Genomic DNA, 22,811 nt, shown 5'->3' on the forward strand with positions numbered 1-22,811 from the left:
GCCACTGTCATGCACTTACAACAGTTCTTGAATGACCATCTCTAGGGTTTTGGATGTTGTTCAAAGTCTACTGTGTTGGAAACCATATGGAAGAGAAAAAGGACACATATAAACTGGGAGAGTAAAACATATGACAATGGCACAGTGAAGCACAGTCTCAAACAACTGACACAATAGTGGACTCATGGAAGAGCACTACAGTGCGAAGGCCAAAGCCAGGAGATTGGCCTTTTTTGGACAAAGGCTCTATAGAGATTTGGAAAAAAAAAGTTTGGCTTAGAAACAGAAACAAAACTTGAATGGATTAAAAGCAATTGTACAGCAGCATGGCTCAGTGGAAAGAGCACGGGCTTTGGAGTCAGAGGTCATGGGTTCAAATCCTGACTCTGCCAACTGTCAGCTGTGTGACTTTGGGCAAGTCACTTAACTTCTCTGTGCCTCAGTTACCCCATCTGTAAAATGGGGATTAAGACTGTGAGCCCCCTGTGGGACAACTGATCATCACCTTGTAACCACCCGGCACTTAGAACTGTGCTTTGCACATAGTAAGCACTTAATAAATGCCATTATTATTATTATTATTACAACAATGATCTGATAGTTGCAAGCCCAGAAGACTGCAAGGTCCTTGAGGGCAGAGATCATGTCTACCAACTCTCTGGTTTTATACACATCCAAGCATTTAGTATACTGGTCTGCATGCATCCAACACTCAATACTCAACTGATGGAAACAAAACTGAAGAGAATGTCAAACATGCATTGCTTTCAGCTACATGTGAAAGCATGTATATGAATTCACTGTGAATAATGCCACCTTCCAAAATGAAGGACAGTGCTCTCCTCTCTTTCACCTCTTTCCCTTTATTTGAATCGATCTCTATCTGTCTATCTATCTCAACTTATCTCCTTTTCTATGTAGAGAGAGAAATAGATATAGTGATATACACATACTTATAACTGTCTACCTGTACACTCACATGTACATGTACACGTACACACACACACACACACACCCCACAATAAGGTATTTAGGTCTCAAAAGTTGTTCTGGAAGGAACTTTCAAAAATTGTCAAGCAGTTTATTTTCCACCCACAGAAACACACATGACCATCTCTATATGAAAATGAACGACATTTTGGTGGATTTTTCTGGCTTTTAACTTAAAAATAACCTTCCATGTCTTTCCATTTTCAGAACTGCTTGTGCTCTCTCTCTCTCTCACTCACTCTGCCTCTCTCACGGTCTCTCTTTAGGGCTCTCTCTGCCTGCCTCTCTTCCACACCCCCTCTCTTTCTCCCTCTCCTTTCCTCTGTCTCTTCTCTCTTCCTCTCCCTTCATTATTTTAATGGCTACATCCTTGCTCTGATGTGTCAATGGGAGTGGAAAATCCTGTGAAGCCAGGGCTTAATGAAATGGCAGCTGGAACAGAGGGATAAAGTTCCTTTGGAGGGGCTTCAAAGGAGAGTGCGGGACCAGAGCGAGGGATGGGAACAATGGTTACCTCCGCACTCAGAGCATAGTTTGCCACATCCAGCTGGCTGTTTAGTCTCCTGGCCCTAATGAGGCATGAAGCAGAATGGGTAAGCACATGGTGGGGGAGAGGCATCGGAAGGGAGATAATAAAAGAGGGACGGAAGCATCCTTACATTTCACAACAAATGGTTTAGACATGAAACAAGGTGCCCCCCCCCCACCCAACCACCACAGCCAAAATAAAAAAAAGGTTTCAGCCAAATAGAAAGCACATAGGCTAATTTTGTTCCAAAGCCTCTACTCTTTGAATGCAGTCAAGCATTTTTCTTGCAGTTTTTTCCTCCTAATTTTTTTATCTTTTTGCTACAGAAGAATAATTACCATAGAAGCTTAGGCGTGATAGGATTTGGGGTGGGAGGATTAATTCTCATTGGTCTTTTATTGCTGTGTGGTACATTTTATGAGTAAAGCAAAGCAAAGCATGTACTGTACAGAGGAATAAAGAAGAAAGGAAAAAAAGACAATCTCATCATGGGCATAATTCTGGCCAAACTTTCAAAATAACATGCTAATGGCAGAACAGGAATCAGGTTCTGTTCCCAGCTTTACTTTCTGGCTCAACAACTATTCTGGGGGCCTGTTACTGTCTTAGATTTAGGATGGCTTAAATGTAGTCTTGTCTTAATGAGGAAATGAGGTTGGTAACTACTAAAGGGGCCATTTCTGGTCCTCCAATATCTCTTTCATTCCAGACAGATCATTCTGGAAGAAAATCCCATGCCTTTAGGGTTTTGGTCCAGGTGAAGTCCCTGGTAAATTTTATTTCCTTCTTTGTCAAAAATGGCAGTGCTGGTGTGCTAATGGCACCCTGCAGATAACTTCCAAATTTCACACACTGAGATGTGGGAACAAGGGTCTCACTGTCCTCATACTCACTGTCATAATATAGTACTCCAAACTGGTGGTCCATTTACAATAACTATATATCTTCCAGACCTCATTATAGTCACATCTATATCAATCAATGGTGTTTGTTTGGAGCTTACTGTGTGCAGGGCACTGTACTGAGTGCTTGGGAAGTACAAACGGCAACATAGCAGACACATTCCCTGCCCACAAGCTGACAGTCTAGTTTCACAACCCACTTTGAGAATCTTCCAACTCCCATGAATTGGATTCTTAGACGTCACCACGCTCATCCCTCTATCCAGTCAGGACTACACCTGAGCCACCCTGCCTAGAAGGATTGGTATCTCAGTGTTGAAGACCACTAGATATAGATTCCTTCAGCCGCAAATCCAAACTTGCCCATCTGTCATTAATAACTGTCTTCTATAGAGCAGATGTGGTTTATGTGGCCCAGTGGAGACAGGAGAACAGCAGAGAATAACACAGACACAATATTACAATTTATCTTACTGGAACATTCAAATTATGGTATGTATTGAATGCTATGCGCCAAGCGCCGTGCATAGCACTGGAGTAGATACGAGATAATTAGATCAGATATAATCCCTGCCCCATCCAGGGTAGTCAATCTAGATTTTTGGGCAGCAGGCATTTATTCCCATTTTATAGATGAGAAAAATGAAGTGCAAAGAATCAATCCATTAGTAGCATTTATTGAACACTTAGTCTGTGCGGAGCACTGCACTAAAAGCTTCAAGGAATGCAATAGAGTTAATGAATATATCCCTGAGGTAAAGAATCTTATAATCTGGTGGGAGAGACAGATACTAAAATAAATTACGAGTGGGGAGAAGAAATGGCATAGAGGGATATTTATGTAAGGATGATGGTGAGCAATGCAAGGGTTGGGGGTGAGTACCCAAATGCTTAGATCATGTGGAGGTGCTCAAATGTTGGGGCAGGGATGGAATAGAATGAGAAGATGAAAGATTAATCAGGGAAGGCTCCTGGAGGAGTTGTGATTTCAGAAGGGCCTTAAAGATAGGTAAAGTACTGATCTGTTGGATTCATTCGTTCATTGTCGTATTTACTGAGCACTTACTGTGTACAGAGTACTGTATTAAGTGCTTGGAAAGTACAGCTGGAAGAAGAAAAAACCTGCAGAAGGGAGGGTGTGAGCAAGAGGTCAGAGTGGAGAAAGATGAGAATAAGACTCAGTGAGTGTCTAGAGAAGATCAAAACATAGGATTTGGGGTGTAATGGAATTGGAGAAAGGTTAAATGACTTTCCCAAAGACACGCAGCAGTCCAGTGACAGAGCTGAGACTTGAATCTTGGTCTCTAAAATCTCAGCCTTATTTTCTTTCCACTAGGTCACACTACCTCTTGTAACCAACCAATCAATAATATTTACTGAGCACTTACATTAGGCAGAGCACTGTACTAAGCTCATGGGAGTGCATAATAGAGACAGTAGTCACAGTGTGACCTACAGTTTGACTAGTGGCAAACACTGAACTAGAACCCAGGTCTCCTGACTCGCAGACCTGAGCACTTTCCACAAAACCACGCACCTTTATAGAAAGAGTTGAAGGAATATTTGCAGATAGGTGGAGAAAAATCAATAGGCCCTTCCTTGTACATATAAGATTCTCCAAGGAAGAAGATGCCTTGTAGCATTTGGGTGGGAAAGATTTCACACTCCATCCCCCAGCAACAAAATGTCTGCAGCTGTTTGCTTCCACTTTGGGGAATGCTTCTGAGGGGCCAGGAGAGGAATGTAGCTGGGCTCAGCTGGGAGAGAATGAATAATTTATATAGTTCCCCAAAGCAATTGCTCTGGGAATTTTTTTCCTACTCTGCATTGCCCTAGCAGCTAGATATGTCCTCTAAATAAGGGAAGATGCTGATGGAAACGGGTCCTTTTCAGTGATTTCTTTGATGTTTAGCTGGGCTCTGCCTTCTGGACCTAATTTAGAATGAAATCCTGGGGCTGTCGGAAAGTCAGTGCCTTTCATTCTGTAGGTCCTAGCCACGGAGAGCTTTAGTCGTACCAGACTGTCATTCCCTCACCCAGCGGTTTTTCACTTGACTCATAACAAAGCCTGCAAAGCCAACTAGGGGGGCAATCCGTGGTAGAGGAGAAGGAGGAGGAGGAAGAGGAGAAGGAAAAGAGCATTTTAAGTCAGCTTCCCACTGGTGAAGCAAGGCTGAAAACTGAGATAATTATCATCTGGGTGATTCAGTAGGGAAAACAGGCCCCCTTTCACATCGGTGACCAGATTAGCCTCTCTGGATATCAGTCCCAGAAATAATGCCAGGAACCCTCAGATTGCATGTACTTCTCTAAACCAAATGCTTCTATCATCAATGTTTGAGTCCTCATGGGTCATTTTTATATATGTTTCTGACACATGGGTTCAAGCTATTGTGTTCATGTATATCTTCTCTCCTGTTTGTGTCTTTGTGTTTGACGTGTTTTTCCCTATTAGATTTTGAACTTCTTTTATTCTTCGGTGACCTTCCCACATATGAAAATATCTTCCAGGTTCACTGAATAGTTGATCTTATTTCTACACTGACCATGTGCCTCAGTTTGGCTGGGAACATCCTGGATTTTTGTTAGGCTTTTGCTTCCAAATTTTATGAATAAAGATAAATGTCCCCAGCTAAACTGATGATCCTACTTTACCAACTCCAGTTATTCCTGCTTGCTTTGAAGTGTTGAATGGCCCTGTCTGAGATAGCACATGCTCAATACATGCATAGTTTTGGGCTTAAAGGACAGGGGGTATCTACTGTACTGTTATCCTGAAATGTTGTCTCTACAAATCCAACTCTCCTGACCTTGTTTGATTTCATGGTCATGGAAAAAGAAGGGGAAAGCATGGAAATTTTTGATGAGAGTCCTGGCATTAAGTACAATTAGCACCTGATACTTCAGTAGAAGTATATCTTTTGGTATGACGAGACACTGTTTATAGTGAGCCTGCATCCATTGGTGTGAAGATCTTTAACAGTCACTCTTTTGCACACTTTGTAAGTGAAATTGCTGCAGTGAAACTTTTCTGCTCCATTTCCATCAATGAATATAATAGCAACAATAATAAAAATCATCATAAATAAAATGTGACATTGATTAAGTGGTTACCATGTTCCAAGCACCATGCTAAGCAAAAGATGATCAGATTGGACGCAGTCCCTGTCTCACATGGGACTGAAGAAGGGGAGGGAGAACAGGTATGTAATCCTTTTTTTACAAATGAGGAAACTGAGGCTCAGACAAATTCAGAGAGCTGTCCAACATCACATAGCCAGAACATGGCAGAGCTGGGATTAGAACACAGGTCTTCTGGCTTCTAGTCTTATCCTCTTTTCACTAGACCACATTGCCTCTGCCTTGATATTCAGGGGACCACTGCCTAGATGCCAGTAGTATAGAAAAAAAGGTTTTTTGTTGATCCCCAATGGGGCACATATTTGAGTTATGTAATGGCTTGCACTTAGCCATCCACATAGTTCACGACTAGCTGGCACACTTTGCACTGTGACAGGGGGAATGGGTGCAGTTTGGGTTCACAGAGCAGAAATCCCTGAGGATCAACAGCATCAGATACTGTGGCCTCCCCCTTTTGGTAAGACACTGTTCTTGTGAAAGCCAGAGGGAAAACCAAAAAACAAAACAAAAGGAATGTACCAGAACAGAACAGAAATACCTAGTGCTTGCCTTATGGTGTCTACAAGGTCCTCATGGAGATGTAACTTTTGGGGTTACATTTTCTGAGATTCCTCTAGGTTCTGCCTCTTCATGAGCTAAAATGTTTACCCAAACTTGCTAATTTTATATGCTTGCATCTTGTTGGCTGATGGTACTTGTGTCTAGGCATTTCTGTAATTGCTAGAATTAAAACTGATTGGATTTCAGAGCCAGTTTCCTGCTAATTTTTTTCCAATTTGACTTTAACGGACAGGGGTAACCGTGCATAGTTTCTCTCCATGGTTGTCCAAGTTTCATTCTTTGGTGGCAGGGGCTAGCAACCCATGTTGTTTTCTTCTCAGGGTTGTCCTTTGACAAGGGACAGAAGGGAGATGTGTTGAGAAGGCAAAAGCAGTTGACCTATTTGATGCTGGAGCTACCTTTTTAACTAAGGAGACAAAAAACTGAAGTTTTCCCTCTTTTCTAGGGCTGAAATTCTGGCTTCCCTGCTGAATCTTCTACCTGGGAGGTAAGTCGTTGAGGTCTGTATACCTGTGAGCTGAAAATGGCCTCAAGAGATTATCAGGACTAGAAGCCCACTAGTAGGCAGCTCTCTCCTCACTACTTATCTTTGTCCTTCTCCCACTACAGCCAAGATACATAATAATAATAATGATGATGACATTTGTTAAGCGCTTACTATGTGCAAAGCACTGTTCTAAGCGCTGGGGGGATACAAGGTGATCACGTTGTCCCACGTGGGGCTCACAGTCTTAATCCCCATTTTACAGATGAGGTAACTGATGTTCAGAGAAGTTCAGTGACTTGCCCAAGGTCACACAGCAGACATGTGGGGGAGCTGGGATTAGAACGCATGACCTCTGACTCCCAAGCCCCTGTTCTTTCCACTGAGCAACACTGCTTGCTCCTCTTGATCCAACCTACTCACCATGCCTCATAGTCATATCTTTCACTGCCAAACTCTTGCTCACACCCACCCTTCTGCCGGGAGCTTCCTCTCTATTCACATCTAGTCACCCACTGCTTTATCTCTCTTCTGAAACCATATCTCCTTCAAGAAGGCTTCCCTGATTTGTCTCTCATAACCCCAGCACTTCTGTGTCACCTAAGATATTTGCTGTATTGTTTGCTCTCAAACAATTAATGCTATTTATTGAGCACTTCCTGTTTGCGGAACACTGTACTAAGTGCTTGGTAGTACTCAAGACTAAGACAACCTCTTAGTGCAATGTGCTGCATAGAGTGAGCACTCAATAATGCAATTGATGAATTGATTGAGTAGGGTGTTGAATAACTAAATGTATCCATGGCGATCACCAGGAGATGGAGTTTACAAACTTGACCTCCTTCTGTAGATTATTCCAGCATTTATGTCTAGCAAAAATCTATATGTCGAACTAAAATCTCCCTTGTCTTAAGGTATGCCCATTTCCTCTTGTTCCACTCTCTGCTGTCAAATGAGGAACAACTAGTCAGTGGTATACCTCATAAAGGCCCCTCACGCAATAATAGTAATAAGTGATATTTGTTAAGCGCTTACTAAATGCCAAGCATCATACTAAGCACTGGGGAGGATACGAGATAATCAGGTTTGACACAGCCCCCATTTCACACAGGGGCCACAGTATAAGAGAGAAAACAGGTGTTGAATCCCCATTTTATATGAGGAAACTGAAGGAAAGGGAAGTTAAGTGATTTTCTCAAAGTCACCCCAGCAGGCAAATGGCAGTGTCAGAATTTGAACCTAGGCCCTCTGACCCGCAGGCCTCTGCTTTTTCCATTGGCCATAATGCTTCAGGTGCACTTGAAGGCAGTTAGTTAGCTGTTAGTTAATCACCTCTAGGATTAAGAGTTCAACAAGATGATGAAGATGGCCAGAAGTGGTATGGCTTAGTAGATAGAGCATGGCCCTGGGAGTTAGAAGGCCCTGGGTTCTAATCCCAGCTCCTTCATTTGTCTGTTATGTGACCTTGGGCAAGTCACTTCACTTTTCCGTGCCCCAGTTACCTCATTTGTAAAATGGAGATTAAGACTGTGAACACCATGTGGGACAGAGACTGTGTGTCCAACCCAATCTACCCCGGGTTAGTTCAGTGCCTGTCACATTGATACCACAAATACCACCATTATTATCATTATTAATTCAAGCCAATATGATGGTAGGGAGAAATACTGATTATTCCTACCCAAGGAGAAACTGTGAAGTATTAGAGACACAAGAACATTTTCTATTCAAATGCTAGACAAGGGACTTTTGGAAGACTTTGGTTAAGCCTTTGAAGACCCAGCATTAGTTTTAACTTACAAGGAAATGACACCCAATGTCTCTAAAATAAACAGCCATGAATTGGAATCAAAACTCATTCTAGAGATAAATATTTTATGGGAGAGCCAGAATGGAAAGGTTTTTAGAGGCAAGCCTAAGGATGAATATGGAGTAATGAAGAGAGAAATGGCAAGTTAGAAAAGAAGACAAAATGGGGCATTATGAAGGTTTATATCAGTTCATTCATCTAATTCGGTCTGTATGCTGCTTTTAATGTAATGATTTTGTAAAACCACTGGATTTGAATGAAGATTGGCAATTCATCCTACTGATGGTGCTATCAAATGGGATGACCTTGTGGAGCTGAGCTACCTTAGAATGTCCTTCTAGGTCTCTATTAATACAGAATTTGCTAATAGGTACAGTAATTTCTACTCTGACTCTGTGAATGGGATAGATGTGCCTCATTACTGTTTTGTTCAAAGTGATGAAAAACTGAATGTAAAAAACCAGCATAGGTTTTGGCAGCCTGGAAAAAATAACAGAGAGTGGCAATTTCAAGACTTGAAGTCAGCCAGCCATCAAGTTTTATTGAATGTCTACTGTTGGGCCCTGTACTGAGCACTTCAGAGAGTATAGTAAAAATGGTCCCTCCCCTCAAAGAGCTTACAGTCTGAAGAAGGAGAGAGGCAAACGCAAATGATGTGCAACTGATGGGAATAGAAAGGAAGGCAAAGCTGCAACTGGGAGTGGCAGTATGGAAAGATAAAACAGATGGTGTTAGTGAATCCATATATCCATAAGTACTAGGACTGCTTTATAAACCTGAGTTTTGGAAGTGGTCGTTGCATTGGCATTGCTTAGAGAGGTGGAAATTAATCGGGAACAGCTTCCTAGGGAAGGAGGGCTTTGAAGATGGGGAGAGTTATATTCTGGCAGGTTTGAAGTGGGGGAGAATTTCAAGGGCCCCAGGTGTTCACTATAGGTCCCTTTACTAATATCTCCTCCAAGCGGCCTTCCCTGACTAAGCTGTCACTTCCCCAGTTTGCCTTCCCTCCTGTGATGCTTGAGCACTTGGGTCTGTATCCCTTAAACACTTTGATTTTCAACCCACCCCCATAGCATTTGTGCACATATCAATTTCTAATTTGTTTATTTGCTTTAATATCTGTCCTCCCATGCTAGTCTGTGAGCTACTTGTGGGCAGGGCTTGAGTCTACCTTCTCTACTGCCTTGTACTTTCCCACGTACTTAAATCAGTCAGTGCCCAGTAAATACCATTGATTGATTGTTGTATCTGGGGCAGGACAATGGAGACTAAGACATAGTAAGAAGACTAGTTTCAGGGGAGCCAAGTGGACAAGCTGGGGTGTAGTGGGTAACTAGAGTTGATATCTTTGACCTCCTCTTCTCACACCCCGCTCATTCCATTGTGGCCTCATGGCTTTTGAAATTATTATACAGTTCATCCTTAGAACCTTAGTGTCCCCCATCCAGAGGAGCCACTGGTAGCATGTTTGGGTACCGGACCACCTTTGCCAACCAATAAGCGAGATAAGCACGTTGCTTTCTGGGCACTACACGGATTTTGCAGTGTAGCATAATGGCGTTCAATGGAAGCTTTTAACCAAAATCTACGGAACCCAGAGCATTTCCTCACTGAGGCTTTTGACTCCTGAGCCTCTGAATTCCTCTCCCAGGTCTTTAGAAACAGAGGCACAACATCCATACCACCACATCCATTCTAGACTGTTAGCCCACTGTTTCTAGACTGTGAGCCCACTTTTGGATAGGGACTGTCTCTATTATGTTGCCAACTTGTACTTCCCAAGTGCTTAGTACAATGCTCTGCACACAGTAAGCACTCAATAAATATGATTGATTGATTGATACCGTTAGATTTGGGGGCAGGCTCTAAGGTGGAAGTAGGCTGGAAGTTTTAAATACAATATCAGTCAATCAATCAATCATGTGCAGCTCCTCCATTAGATCCTTGAGGGCAGGGATCGTGTTTGCTAATGCTATTGTCATTTTCCAAGTGCTTAGTGCAGTGATCTGCAGAGTGAGTTTTCAATAAATGCTATTAATAGATTGATGTCCAAATGCTTAATACAGTGATCAGCACTGAGTGCTCCATAAATACGATTGATGGATTGATTGATAAAGGCATCTGATGGCATATCAGTACTAGATGGGAGACAAAGCAACTGAAAGCTAGGTTAGCTAACTGAAAATTAGATAAATGGGTGCCCTGCCTCTCCTCATATACCCAGTGCCCAAGCACCTGAATCCAGTGCTATAAAAGAAGCTCGTATCATAAAGGTGAAATGGATGTGCTGTAAACAGGATGTAAATTTAGGAAAGTTAGAAGTGCCAGTCCTCAACTCCAAATGACTGAAGTTAAGGTCTTTGCTTCATTTTGAATGTAGCATTGGCTGGTCCCTTTCTATTATATCTTTTCACCATAGCAAAATTAATCCATTTGAGTTAATAATTGAAGTATTTCTTAAGCACTTACTATGGGCCTAGCGCTATGGTAAATACAATATACAATCAGATCAGACACAGTCCCCGTCTCACATAGGGCTCACAGTCTAAGAAGGTGGGAGAACAGATATTCGATCACCATTTTGCAGATGAGGAAACTGAGGCATCTCTTGGTGACTGACCCAGGGCCACCCAGTAAGTGGAGGAGCCAGGACTAGAGTGCTCTTTCCAATCATCTCTCTTCCCACCTTGCAGTAGAAGTTCCAGCAAGCAAAGAAGTAGGGAAAAAGTGGGAAAGTAGGAAAAAAGAAAGCAACAAGAGTGGGTCTGGGTAATCCAGTCACTCTGGGAGAGCTGGCTCAGTCTCTTAAAATGAATTAACAATTTTCATTCAGGTAAATACATTTTTACAGCTCTTCTGAAGTTTCAGTTCCTGGAAAAGGGAGTATAGCAGGCAAATAATGAAGTGTTCTCAAACTCCTCCTATCTTTACCAAACTTCCCCTATGGCTCTAAGCTCCAATGAATAACTCTGCAGTGTTCCCAACCCTGCTGCCAACCTGGCCAGCTTTGGGGAATAGGCACTGATCAGCTTTAATGTTCTCCTAGCAATGTGTGCATTTGCTCATCTTTCAGGCATTAGGAGTTTCAAAAGGCAAAATCACCGAGAAGGAGCAATTAATGTGGAAAGTTGTGCCTTTTCTGAAAGCTGTAGAGCTTAGAGAGTCGGGTAATTACAAATTTTCCTTCCACTCCAGGCCTCACACTCAAGAAACACAACCAAAGTAAGGATGAGAACCCAGCCGGCAACTCTTCATTCTTAACCCTCTAACCTTTATAAACCCTCAATTTCAGTAAGCTTTTTTTTCTCCCTGATGTTACTCTTTAGTGCTCCCATAGGGGTTGTACCTACACATAAGAGCAGTAAAGGGAGAATCTAGCTTGATGTGAACAAACTGGTACTGAGGAACGGTGAATTGGTGGGGTCGAAGGCCTTAAGATTATATCACTTTAAGAGAAGTAGTGTGGTGTAATGGAAACAGCACAGGCCTGGGAGTTAGAAGGACCTGGGTTCTAACACCAGCTCCACCACTTGTCTGCTGTGTGACCTACCAAGTCCCATCACTTCTCTGTGCCTCCGTTCTCTCATCTGTAAAATGGGAATTAAGACTGTGAACCCCATGTGGGACATGGACTATGTCCATTCAGCATGGCCTGGTTGAAAGAGTATCGGCATAGGAGTCAGAGGACCTGGGTTCTGATCCCGGCTGTGCCAGTTGTCTGCAGTGTGACCTTGGGCAAGTCACTTAACTTCTCTGTGCCTCAGTTCCTTCATCGGCAAAATGGGTATTCAATACCAATGCTCCTTCCTACATGTAAGCCCCATATGGAACCTGATCTTGTATCTAGCCCAGCACTTAGTACAGTGTTTGACACATAAGAAGCACTTAACAAATACCATCATAGTTATTATTATTAGCTCGTATCTATCCCAGTGACAGTGTCTGGCACACAGTGAGTGCTTAACAAATACCAATAAAAAAAATCCACCAAAGACAGATGAATTATTTATACCCAAATAACCTCTATGAGAGGCAATGTGGTATGGGGCTTGCTTCATAGGTCAGGATGAAAGAATCCCCTGGGCAGAGCAAAGGGAATTTCTGAGCAGAAATGTGTTGATTAACTGGAATGAAGGGGAGGAAGAGGAAGATCCGTCCTATGTGACAACGTTTATCCACTAAAAAGGTAGGAAATTAAAGGATTTTTTTCTTTTTTATGGTATTTGTTAAGCACCTACTATGTCCCAGGCACTGTACTAAGCCCTGAGGTATATAAAAGCTAGTTAGGTTGGACACGGTCCACGTTCCACATGGGGCTCACAGTTTTGATCCCCATTTTAGAGGTGAGGTGACTAGGGCACAGAGAAGTGAAGTGAGTTGTCCAAGATAAATTGTTTTAGATAAGTGATGGAGCTAGCCCAAGGTTACATATCAGATAAGTAATGGAGCCGGGATTAAAACCAAGATAATTATGACTTCCAGACTCATGTTCTATCCCCTAGGCCATGCTGCTTCTCCAAAGGATAATTATAATAGGTGTTAAAACACTGGACAGCCTGGAGAACTTGTCTCAACACACCTGAATCAGGAAGAAATAAAGGAAAGAGAGTTTTTGCCCAGAGCTGGTGCTGGGGGCAAGATGTTCAATATGGTAGAGCTTTAGCAAATGTCAGAGGCCAGAGGCCTTAGTTCTGTGGGTGCAGGACTGAAATAACAAGAACAAAGCTCCTGTGGGCAGAGTGGAGAAGAGATTTTAAGATCCAGACCAAAAAATCATTTCCATAGAGGGAATGCATTTTCTGCACCAGGGCCAATCTGCCCAACTGGGATGCTGGGTGAAAAAAAAACCAGGGAAGAATTGGTGTCAGTGATAGTGTGGGCCAGTCTGGGCTACATTTGCCTCTGATCAGCTCCTTACTTAGTCAACAACCATTGTGAGGAGTTTGGTTCTTAGAACCAGTTAGGAGAGTATTAGTTTTGCAGCTTCTGCTCCTCAAACTCACCCCTTGGCCCCCCCAACATCAAGATTTGATTCCTGGATTTCCAGGTAATGGTATGTCTGTCCCTGTTCTCCCTACCTTCTCTACCTCTTCGTCATCTCAAGGTCAAGGGTATTTAATATTTATATTTAAGGAGAACATCAGAGGATGTAGTGGGGAATTTAGGTAAAGGAGCATTGAGTTAAGGGTAGGGGATCTCCAATGCTTCCCAGGGACCCCTTCCATTTCTACAAATATATCTCCAAATTCCCATGTTTCCACTCAGATTTCAGTTTTCGGGGAATCCTCTCAAGAAGCACCTCAATCTATTGATTGTGTTTATTGTTCTCATCTGTTTGTGTTAGTAGTGAGAATTATTTTGGAATGAGGGCCACTTCATGAGTTTTAATAAGTTATTGATTATGGCATATATAAAATATCTGTTTTTATGCCCTGTTTATAAATTTGAAATATTTATTGCAGAAAGCCCCTCTCATATTATTTATACACACATTGACAACACTTTTAAATATACCAGTAAAATTCTACAGTACTGGGGGTAAGGGGTGAGGGGCCTAATGGTGGCACAGAAAGGATATACTGTGGTATAGGGCCTATGGTTCAGACCCTGCAGACATCTACCATGCTTAGATATTCCAATCACTCAAACCTCCACATGCACATGATACACCTAAAGTGAATTTTCCCCAAGTCACATAGTGAACAGTAACTGTAGCAGACATTTCATTGTATTCAGGATTTCCTGCCCATCCTCTAGACTGTAAACCTGTTATGGGCAGGGAATGTATATGCTAATTTTGTTTTATGTACTCTTCCTAGTCCTTAGTACAGTGTTCAGCACATGTAGAAGCAGCACGGCCTACTGGATGATAGAGTCAGAAGGATCTGGGTTCTAATACTGGCTCTAGGACTTGTCTGCTGCGTGACTTTGGGCAAGCCACTTAAATTCTCTGTGCCTCAGTTACCTCATCTGTAAAATAGGGATTAAGACTGTGAGCCCCATGTGGGACAGGGACTGTGCCCAACCTAATTTGCTGGTAACTACCCCAGTGCTTAGTACAGTGCCTGGCAAATAGTAAATGCTTAATAAATACCACAATCATTATTATTAAAGACAAGCAGCATGGCTCAGCAGAAAGAGCCCGGGCTTGGGAGTCAGAGGTCATGGGTTCTAATCCCAGCTCTGCCACTTGTCAGCTGTGTGACTTTGGGTGAGTCACTTCACTTCTCTGGGCCTCAGTTCCCTCATCTGTAAAATGCAGACTAAGACTGTGAGCCCCAAGTGGGACAACCTGATTAGCCTGTATCTCTCCCAGTGCTTAGAACAGTGCTTGGCACATAGTAAGCACTTAATACCATTATTACTATTATCATTATTATTATCAGGAGCTCCACAACCCCAACATAACCTCAGGAAATTCCACTTTGTAGAACATTGGACTTCCTGCCCCCCGGGGAATCCATTGTCAGAATATCCAAAATCCAGTTTTACACTGAAAGGTGACCTGCAGAATGAGTTTTCCTGCTCGACAGAACTTGAAAGGTAGACTGAAAAGGGAAATCACTCAAAATCCAACTTTGTGGGAACTTCTACATGTGACTATGAATACTCTTTTTTGCCTCCCTTTATGCAATCTGGATAAAGAGGAAATAGAGGTGGTACTGTGGACAGGAATAGGGGTGCCACCAGGGAGTGGGGAGTGGGAGATGTACCAAATGCTGTGTCATCCAGAGAGTGTGCAAACACTAGAAAAAGAGAGGAACACGAAACTCCCTTGGGTCAGACTGTCAGGAAATGAAGGTTGTCCCACCATTTGAGCCTGATGGTATTCAGTGCTGATCAAACCAGGTAGTAGTGATGTTGAACTTCAATAAATGCTATTTTACCCAGGGACTCAGATGCTTTCCTGTCTCAACACCGACTTGGCATCGCAACCCACAGGCATTCTCATGTGAAATAATGGCATTAAATATATTTATACTTTTGCTGAATATAGCAGTGGACTAGATTAGAATCATTTGGTGGGATCGATGATGATTGTGGTCTTTGTTAAACATTTACCGTGTGCCCAGAACTGAAAAGGAGATCAGACACAGCTCCTGTCCCACATGAGACGCACAATCTAAGTAGGAGAGAGAACAGACATTTAATCCCCATCCAGGAAATGAGGAAATCGAGGCACAGAGAAGTTAATTGACTTGTCCCAGCTCACAAAGCAGGCACATGCAGAGCTGGAATTAGAACCCAGGTCTCCTGACTTTTAGACCTGTGCTGTTTTCACTAGGCAAAACTGCGCCTCTTAAAGAAGAGGATGGATGCAGCCTAATTTTACTGGGCTATTTGATGGGATATGGGGCCATTTGGCCAATACAAAAATCTACTCTCAGTTATTTGTCTTCATATTTGTTCTTTGACATATTGTGACTGGAATCCTGCTGTGGCATTCTGACATGAGGAAACTATCCAGCCACTGTATCGAGCCTCCTCATCCACTTAATAAAAGCAATTGTTCACTCCCTGCTGAATAGTGCTTTGAAAAACAATAGTGGAATCTTTTGTATGTTTATTAACCAGTTGGAAGTCAGGTGTTTGATGAATCATTTTTCCAAATTGATTCATGGACCATTATGCTAAATTTGAAAAAAAGCAGTGTCCCCTTTTTCATGCATCAAATATTACACACCCGAGCACACATGTGTAACTAAATAAGCAAGCTTGAATATTGATGAAATCACATCTGAAAATGTCTTTTATTCTTTGCCACCGATATCCTCACCCCTTATCCCTGAACAGTACTGTCTGCCTATCTTTAAATATACATGTTCACCTCCTGAAGGAAAAAAAAAAGAGAAGTGAGAGGAAAGAAACTGAAGAAAGAGAAAGATACTAGGAAAGACATTGACACCCTAAGGGAAAATTTTGTCTCAGGAGAACTGACCTTTCCGAGAAAGCGAATTAAATTATCTTTCTCATCCTTTCCTTGTGCTTTGACATCATTAAAATGCATGTTCCATACTAGCACGTGTTGTTTTGCATTCATAACCTTATACCAAAATTAATCAGCTGTCACAGAGAGTAAACGTATGTATTAATGCTGCCCAACCAAAAAATCTGCATTGTTTTAGGGAAAACAGGTTCATGAACATTCTCTTGCAAGACTATGGGAAAGTTAAACGGTAAAGAAAGGCCTCTTGCTTGAAGAGTAATGAAATCACCCATTTTCTCTCTGCAATGGTGGGTTTTGCACTTTTGGTTCAATTAATTTGGAACTGCAATATAATGCATAGAAAGGTGGAAAGCCCTGGAGAGTGGAACTTTTGGTTTAGGTTCTGGAGGTGTAGTTTGAGTAGATTCGAATAGAGACAGTCTTGGTGACTGAGGGGTTTCGGGGCTCATTTGGATTCTACATGGGGAAAGAAGTGGAAAGGGTAGACAATTATCGAAATAACTCACAGCCAAAAGATATTGGGAAACAAAGTGATATTTAGGACCAGAGAATCTAAACTGTAAGTAATTTATTATCACTGGATAAATGCCCGTACCTTCCATGTGCTTTTTCTGGATGGACACTGTTGTTATCTGTGATCACTGGACCAATAAGGAATTCCATATTGCAATGGTCAATTTGAGAGTGGCCCTTACATAAATTCCTCAATTTAACTCCAGAGAAACAAGCTTCCTGCCAGCAGACCATTGAATCCCTAAGCACCAGCTTTGATATCCGAGCTTCAAGCCCCCAAGAACTCCAGGACCCCACAGCAGATTACCATTGACTTTTAGAAAGACATTGAATACTTGCAAGAAGTGACATGAATTTTGACAGCTGAGAACCATTCAGAAGCCTCTCCCTTTGACTTCTATTTCATTATTTATTTAGATTAATACCTGTCTCCCCCTCTAGGCTGTAAGCTTCTTCTGGGCAGGGAACGTGTATGCTATGTTGTTATACTCTCCCAACCATTTAGTACAGTGCTTTGCGCACAGTAAGCACTCCATAAATATGATTGAATGGTTGGTTATTGAGAAAATTCTGGGGTGCATTTTCCCCTACATGGGACAGGAACTGTGTCACTCTGCCCTATCTCCTTCCCCTACCCAGAGCACTTGTTTATATGTGTACATATTTATTGCTCTATTTATTTTATTGGTACATATTTATTACTCTATTTTATTAATGATGTGCATATAGCTATAATTCTATTTATTCTGATGGTATTGATACCTGTCTACTTGTTTTGTTTTGTTGTCTGCCTCCCCCTTCTAGATTGTGAGCCCACAATCTAGTACAGTGCTCTGCACATAGTAAGTGCTCAATAAATACGATTGATTGATTGATTGATTTAACAGCACTCACCCTGCACAGGCATATAGACATGCACATATGTGGTCAATGGTACTTTGAGACACAGATATGGGACTACAAGTCCCAGAATACAAGTCCCTCTCCACTCCACTGATGAACTATAAAACAATTCTTATTTGGTTGGGACCATTTCTGAAGGTTCTGAGGACACAGCATTTTGATCACTATGAATTTTACTGGACTGAATTTGAATGATTTGTCAAGCAGTAAGAGGCAGTGCTATACCTTGACATTTTAATATTGGGGTAAAAAGAAAACTTACACCTCCTCTCATTTGACTTAATCACTTTTACTAAGCATTGAAAGGTGCTTAGTATGAGTGCATCATTCCCTTTCTCTTCTCCCACTACTGATCCTTGGATCTCCACTAGCTTGGCCACCGATGACACCTTAAAATAGTGGGCACAGAAAGCATAAACTGGGCATGCACCTTAACGTCATCATGTCCTACACGCCATTTTGAGGAAGAAATCTGTTTTCGCAGACCTAGAGCATTCTCCAAGGGAACACCTGACCTACCCCTGACCCCTGTTTCAGAGACCTTGTGTTTCTTTCCTGAGTACTTCTGAACAGGAGTAGTGTTTCCGAGTAGTGATATTCAGCTCTGATGGAATGAATCTGAAGCATTTAAAATTTAAATAGCACACATAAGGTTGTCCGACACCATATCCAAACCAAACGGACAACACGCCAGCTGATCATCAGGCTGTCCAGTTGAAAATCTTACAATTGGTAAGATTCCAGTGCTAAGATTTGTATTTTCAGTGCCAAGCAGTCACCCCCATTCACACTTTCAATGACTGGGGATTACTTGCGACCACTTGAGACTAGGTGCCCCAGCAGGTTCAGATCCCAGAGAATCTTTGGGCTGCTCCAATCCCAGTGCAGGACTCCAAGGTCAGGGATTGCCCAGGTTCATCCAGGCCATCTCCTTGCTTTGACATATCATCTACAGGTACATGCATCTAATTGTCACATCTCCAGATTAGATTTCATATAAGAGATATTGTTTGTGGATAAGCACTCCTGTTCATTTCCCATCTGTGTAAATATACAAATCTCTCTCACACACACATACGCACATACACATGCACATGTGTGCACACACACGGACACACACACACACACACACACACACACACACACACACACACCATATTTCAGAGATGTTGTAATTGCATCAACCGAGAAAGAGACAAATTTGTGTCCAGCAGTTTTACGCCACAGCAGAGGACATTACTCTCCAACCAAAATATTTCTTGAAACTATTTTATGGAAGAATGGCATTAAAATCACATTTCTTATTTGCTGCTTTATGACTATAAAACCGAATTGGAATAAGAAGGCCATCATGGGGCTTTCATTTCAATAAAAAATAATTCCAGGATTTAAAAACGCAAGCAGCAGGAAAAGGCTGAAATGCCAAGGGCTAATATTTGTGGGGTTCAAACCCCCTGTTTCTTCCTCCCTCTCTGTCTGTAATCTCTAACTACACCTATGACTAAGGAAGCAAATCTTCGATGGATACCTCTTCCAATCTCCAGACCTGTAAACATTTGCTTATTTGAATCTACCCCACATCACAGGAATCAAATTATTTAAATTATTCAACATCTAAATGTGCTAAAATTCACGAGGGCCCTGTTGGCAGTTCGTTTATGCCTATTAGGTATTGCAGCCAGCAATAAAGAAGAAAGCATCTGGGCTTCTGCCAGGGAGACAATGGCACTATGTTTCCACATCAAAAGCAATAGAAGGAAGGCAATTTATGTTTATGGCCTCATGTTTGCATGACGCCACTTTGGAACTTCAGTTCTGAGGACTCCTTTGAAGAAAGAAAATTGTGAGTGACTGAAAATACTGATGATGAATTTCATCTCCCTTTCTTGGAGATGTGCAATGGTATAATCTCCAGACTGACCTCGACTGAAATTTAGATAATATTTAACTCCCCAGATCCTTCACAAAAAAGTTTACCGGTAAGAACTGAGTTCAAATTTATTATGTAGGAATGTAATACCCGAATTTCCCAGATAAAGATTCCAGATAAAAATAAACCCAAGCCTGCTCTTGTCTTTGCCTTTTTTTTTTTGAGGAATTCACATGAAATAACTGGATCTGTTTATTTTTGCCACCCAAACTTTCTGAATTCTTGTGGAACAGTAATGTACATGACTAGGAAAGGAGAGGAGCAATTTCTGCTCCCCATTTGCATTTCTACTTTGACACAGATAAGGGAACTTACATTCCCTAGAGTTTATACACTAGACATGATAAATATTAAAAACCAAAGCTATAGATATACTGGTAGGTGCAGTATGTATTTACTATCTTGTAGTTATTGATGCATTACAGTTTATAGTGTAGAGATTTGTCATTCATACATGTAATGTATTTGTACAAATAGGATAGAGTACAGAGGCGAGCAGCAAAAATGATTAAGGCGCTGGAGGGATTGAATTATGAGGCAAGATTAAAAGAACTAAGTGTCTATAGCTTGGCGGAGCATCAGCTAAGGAGGGACACGATAACTGCCTATCTCTACTTGAAGGTTATAAAGAGGAATTTGTCAGATAAATGAAAGGGGCATTTGGTATTCGTGGAAGACATCAAGAGAAGTGGAAGTGTCTGAAGATCAAGGGAAATGAACCCTGGTTTTCTTTCCTGGGAAAAATGGCAGGGCCTGAAATTCCAATCAATCAATCAATGGTTTTTATTGAGCACTTACTGTGAGGATAGCACTGTACTAAACACTCATTTCACTACTAGATTTATGAAAGCGGGTCGGGATGGATTAGAAAGAACCTCCAGTAGTTGCCCACCCACCTCTGCATCCAACAAACTCCTCACGATTGGTTTTTAAAGCACTCACTCACCTTGTCCCCTCCTATCTCACCTTGCTACTCCCCTGTTACAATCCAGCACTCACACTTTGCTCCTCTAATACTAACCTACTCACTGTATCACAATTTCATTTCTCTCTCCACTGACCTTTCACTCACATCCTACTTCTTGCTTAGATGCCCTCCCTCTTCATATCCAACAGACAAATATGCTCCCCTCATTCAAAGCCTTAATAGTTATGATATATATTAAGCGCTTACCAGTACTAAGCACTGTTCTATTGAAGACAAATCTCCTCCACGAGGCCTTCCATGACTAAGCAGCATGGCTTAGTGGAAAGATAACGGGCTTGGGAGTCAGAGGTCATGGGTTCTAATCCCGGCTCCACCACTTGTCTGCTGTGTGACCTTGGGGAGGTCACTTAACTTCCCTGTTCCTCAGTTCCCTCATCTGTAAAATAGGCATTAAGACTGTGAGCCCCACGGGGAACAACCTGATTACCTTGTATCTACCCCAGCGCTTGGAACAGTGCTAGGAGTAAATGCTTAACAAATACCATCATTATTACTATTATTATTATTACAGTGTTCTGCACACAGTAAGGGCTCAATCAATATGATTGACTGATGCACACAGTAAGGGCTCAATCAATATGATTGACTGACTGACTGATTATTTCCCTGTAATTCAGGAAGAAATAATGTTCAAATGGGCTATAGCAGAGGTGCAAGAAAAGAGACCAGAATCTATTAATGGTATTTACTGAGTGCTTATTGTGCACTGAACTTACTGTATACTAAATGCTAGGAACAGTACAACATAGCTGGAAGACACTTTCCCTGACCACAAAGAGTTTACAGTCTAGAATCCCTCTGTACCTCCCCCTTTATAGGATTTCCATCCATAAAGTCCCTCATGCCCACAAAGCTGAGTCCATTTGATCTTCTAATTCTAAAAAATGTTCTGAGTCCAACTTCACTTACATGGTGTTGTGCAGACAGTGCTTTGCATGGACACTGAAGTTGAAAAATGTTATTTTTCCTTCACACTTGATATAGATTATAATGAAATAAAAGCTTTTGTTTCTCTGGAAACATCAGAATTCTGGGTCCATGCTCACACCTAATAGTATTTTCTGGAATACCTATAAATATGTGGGTGGATGCAATTGAGTACACGTGTTACATGTGTGTGAATAAGTGCATGCTTGTGTATGTAAGGGTCTCTCCTCTGGGGAATGGGGCAAACAATAAACGTGCTGAAGGAGAGATTTATCTGAAAGTTAGCTAGTTTCTGTTGGTGTAGATGCTATATATGCATGCAAAACCTGCAGCCATGCTAATGGGATGCTAATATATTCTTTCGAGGCAGGCGAGCTGTCTTTGAAACGAAACAATAAAAAATTGGAGGCAGTAGGATTGTGGGGTGGCTGGTGTGATCCCTTGGGGGAAGGACAGAGGGAATAAGAGGCAGTACTTTCTCTTTATCATGCGAGCAATTACTGGCAATTTGTTCTGGCCAGTAAAACTTCTGATATTATCATGGTTGCTGAGTAATTTATCATCAAAGTTTAATGTGAAAACAGGTGACTGTGTAATCACCAATCTAGGAACAGAAATAGAATCGTTATTATTTCTGCCTGAAGAGAAGGATTTTTTTTTTCTGTCAATTGACTTAACGGCCAAAAGGCTGTTCATCATATCACCATGAATTATAAAACCTCGATTAAATATTCATAAAAGTTTTGAAATGAATGTGTGATAGAGATGAAAGCTGGGCTAATTTAAATACCTACCAGACCTGTCTTAATTACAGAGGTAAAATGAGATATAAAAATTATAGCAGCAAGGAAAGAAAAAAAATTGAAACATTTTGTTCCACCCATTATACAAAACTTCATTTTCTGTAGTCACACACATTGCTGTGTTGTGTATGGATCATACCCAGGTCCTGGGAAGTCCATTGCTTTTCAGTTCCTTGGTACTGCCATTTCAGCCGAGTTGAGGAAATATGATTTTTTTTTTTATTCTCAATTTGAAAGGGACTGCAACTATTCACATGCCTGGATCCCTAATTTCACTCCATTTTCTTTGTCTCCCTAGAATGTCATTGGTTTTAAATAAACAATCCCCAGTCAACTGTGTAAATGTAGGCATAGCCATATACAACAAATTTTCCTACAGCAC

This window comes from Tachyglossus aculeatus, chromosome 3 (assembly GCF_015852505.1).
Source record: "Tachyglossus aculeatus isolate mTacAcu1 chromosome 3, mTacAcu1.pri, whole genome shotgun sequence".
NCBI classification, from domain to species: domain Eukaryota; kingdom Metazoa; phylum Chordata; class Mammalia; order Monotremata; family Tachyglossidae; genus Tachyglossus; species Tachyglossus aculeatus.